Below are 4,128 nucleotides of genomic sequence, written 5' to 3' on the forward strand. Positions count from 1 at the left end.
GCTGCCGGGGAATAGCCCTGCACTAAGCCCAAGAGGCACTTTGTGCTTCTTGTATGAGTGGTTTGCAGTAGGAAAGAAGAGGGAGAGGAAGGCGTATTTTTTCTGCAAGTTGTTAATTCTGTTTTTCCAATGCGCACAATTTGCATTTTTTGTTTTTCTGCTGCGTACATTCAGTAATTAGTTAGACAGTTAGCAAAATTCTGTTTTTCTGTTTACACACAGTTAGCATTTCTTGCGTTTTTTTTGCATTTTCTGTGTTTTCACTGCACAGTTCTGTCAAGTTTCAATTTCTGCATTTTTTGTGTTTTCTGGTTCGAGCACAGTTAGGCGCACAGTTAGTTAATTAAGTAGGTTAGTAATTAGGTGAACCACTGATTAGCAGGTCAGTAGGTAGGTGGGACAGTAAATAGTTAGGTGAGGTCAACACGCCCAAGCCCAAGCCCAAGCCCAAGCCCAAGCCCAAGCCCAGGCCCAGGCCTCAGTCCTCAGTCTTATGATATATACTAGACTCACTCTTATATATATACCCTACTCCCTCAAGAGAGAATGAGAGCATGTGGGACAAGTCCTCCACTCTCCTCCCTTCTCTTCCCACTTGCACCCTTAGACCTTCTAGTTTGGGCCTAGTTCCCTACTGGAAATTGACAGTTTTAGGGATTCCGAGGGCATAGAGTGACCAAACGGGGGGCTGTAAAGCACAGCACGACCCTCTGACTGATACGCTCATTTCGATCTGTCACACGGCCCATTCCACGACACGCTCTAAAAAATCTAGCAAAAAAACAAACAATAAACACGCTAAAAACTAGTCACAAGGCCTCCTAGAGCAGCTTTTTGACACCTTAGGGTATCAAAAGCACATGCACTTACGCTCTGGACGAGTGTTAGAGCACGATCACATTGGTAGTGCCTCTATTCATACGGACACCCATTACCCATCCACGATAAGCTCTAGACCCTCAGCGGGGACACAAGGTAGCACCACCCAAGACCCTAAAATAGCCGCTAGTGATTCCTCCTCCGACTCAGAAATCATGGAAGCATACCCTACCCAAAACACTGAGAGAGAAGGCCATGCACCTCCCGAAGCTCCACAGCCTAGTACTAGTATATTTAGCCGTTTCATGGAAACATTAGGTAGAGCTACTCGCTCGGAACCTGATGCAAATGAAGCACACGAAGGGGGTGGGGAAGTGGACTCTCCTTTCACATCGCACGTGGACCCCACACCCCCAAAGAGTGTCCATGTGGATATCCTGCCAACTTCTTACCAAGAAGGCCCTGTTGAGCTGCCTCCTTCAGAAGTTCCCTCTAGAGTACCGTTGGTGACAAGTAAAACCACGGGGAGCAACATTGCTTCTACCTCACAAGAAACCGTTAACACGTCGACTCTAGAAGGATTGTTCATTAATGATCATTGGACATACGACCTCCACACTGAGGTGTTGACGGATCTACACTCTGGCCACGCCTACCATGTAGGATGGATAGAGATTGTACAATCCACTTCTAGTGCCACGAGCATCGAAGATCAACAGAAAATGATCTGTAATGTTATCCATGGCATTATTCAATTAGAAAGGCAAAACCGAGGGGTAAATATACTCTCAACTGGCCCCATGAGATTTTTGGATACGAGCAAGGCTCGACAGCCTACTCTATCACAAATGGAGACTCCTCTAATGAGCCCCATGGACCCATCTTACGTCATTTCACCTGGGGTCTCTATGCAATCTGAGCCTCCGAGCGAAAAATTTAGCTTCCCTAACTTGGCTCAACCCTCTATTAAGGAAAACCCAGTGCTCACTCCAGGGATAAGCCTGACAGAGAATGTACCGATGACATCTACGGTTAGCGCAGTGCCACTACCTAGTGTCGTAGTACCTAATATGGGGCCTCGATCGTATGTGCCTCTAGCCCCTTATGCACACATGGCCCCCACACCTCCAATTGTACCACTTGTTTATGCTCCTCGAGTGCCGCTCCCTAGCCCTTATCCGAGTGGACCTATGCCCGGTTATGTTCCATATCCTGCATCATCCACACATATGCCAAGACCGGTACCCGTCCCTCTCCCACATATGATTCCAAGAGTACCTCCACCGGCCCTGCCTCCTCACATAGGTGACTTGGCAGCGTTTGCTCAAACCATAGGTCGATCTATCGCCGAAAATATGTGTCACGCATCTGATAGAGAGCCTAGAAGTAAGGCAATACAAATTGCCAAACTCACGCAAAAATTCAATGGGGACGAAGATGCTAGAAAACACATTGAAGTGTTTGAACAAGTATGTGATTCCTTAGGGGAACGCAATGAACTACATAAGTGCAATGCCTTAAGCTTGACATTAAGTGGGAAGGCTGGAGATTGGTATAGAACCCTAAGGGTGGACGAGAAAACAATCTACCCTACCCTTCGAAGGTTGTTTCTAAAGGAGTACATACGAGAAGGTGTGCTTTGGGGTGTAGCATCTCAGCTACAGAAGGCCGAACGTAAGGAAGGAGAGTCAGTAAGGGACTTCATTAGTCGTCTAAAGCACTTAAACTCTCGCTGCCCTGTAAATGAGCGCTTCAACAATAACCAACTTCTTGATCGATTCATTCGAGGGTTGAGGAATGAAGGAATCTATAATGGACTAGTGATTAGAGGTATCACAACCTGGGAAGATGTCACTGCCAATGCAATCCAATTAGAGGACAACTTGATGATAGCAAGCATGAGGGTGTCTACCGACACGAGATCCACTAGCTCACAAGCCATTGAGTATGAACCCATGACTGCAAAGCCCATTGCCAATGAGCCAAAGGTATTTGAGACATTCTTGACAGACCTCACCAAGGCAATCCAAGAGTCTCTTAAGGATAATCGACCCCCTCAAAATAGTCACATGTATCCAAGAAGGGAGCAACAATGGTGTTCCATTTGCTTAGGTCCACATAGCACTAGTGAGTGCCCTACGTTTAGAGTAAAATTTAATGGAACTTGCAACGCATGTGGTAGGTATGGTCACCAAGCTAAGGATTGTTTAATGATCAAACGTATGATGGCAAATCGACCACCTGTAGCCTGGACGGATGCACCTCGAGCTCCTGTATTGATGCCTGCTCCACCTGTTGAGCAACTACTGCAACACATGGTCCCTAGATCTCAAAATGTTGTACAAGCTACACCGCTACCACCTCCTGTGCTAGGACCGCAGCCCCCGCATCCAAGAGTCGCCCCTATGAACCAAGTGGGTTGCGAGCCATCAAATGCTTATGCAGATGGCTGTGAGCAGGAAATAGACACTAGTATTGCCTACGGACTTGATACATTGGAAGAGTGTCCTATATACTACATGGAAGATTGTTGGGGGCAAGTCAAGCCGGTTTATCAAGCTGCTGCTCTCGCATCCAGAGGTCAAAATATCAACACCCAGGCTAGGAGGCCACCTCTTCAATGCTACGAGTGTGGTGGACCACATCGAGCAGCGGAGTGCCCTATTAGGCTGCAAAAGAATGCTGCACAGATGCAAATGAATCAAGGGAGCATGTCTGCAATGCCAATACTCACATGTAATCGTTGTGGCATAGATCACTTGATTGCCCAATGCCCCTATAACCCAAATGCGCCTAAAATCACACCCCTAAATTTGGTCGAAATTGCTAGTGTGACATCGCCAATACCACCCGTCGCACCCGCTTATGCGATTACACGGTCCATGCTTCAAGGGCCAGGCCATTACCTCGAAGAGAGAGATACCGTGTCAGTTATCCAAGCAAAGAAAAAGAAGACACGAAGGAAGAGGTCGCAGAATATGGGAAATTCAAATCCAAGTTCCAAAACAAACATAGGAACAGGAGATGACCCCGTGTATATGAATGACCTCGAGGATGATTCAGATTCAGTCGAGACAAAGAAAACCGTAACATGGAACCAAATGAAAACCGAATAAGATAAAATCATAAAGAGCCTCTGAAAACACCACAAGTGTTTCCAAATCCAATCCAAGACCCCCAAGATAAACCGCGGGGGCAAAAAGGGAAGAATCGTAAAAAGAAGATTGGGACGTACCCAAACCCAGTAGACGAGATTGAGCAGGTGAAACATCTAAGAGGTTTATTGGAGGAGACTCAAAGGAAACTAGA

This window comes from Adiantum capillus-veneris, chromosome 16, assembly GCF_014529385.1.
Source record: "Adiantum capillus-veneris isolate H3 chromosome 16, ASM1452938v2, whole genome shotgun sequence".
NCBI classification, from domain to species: domain Eukaryota; kingdom Viridiplantae; phylum Streptophyta; class Polypodiopsida; order Polypodiales; family Pteridaceae; genus Adiantum; species Adiantum capillus-veneris.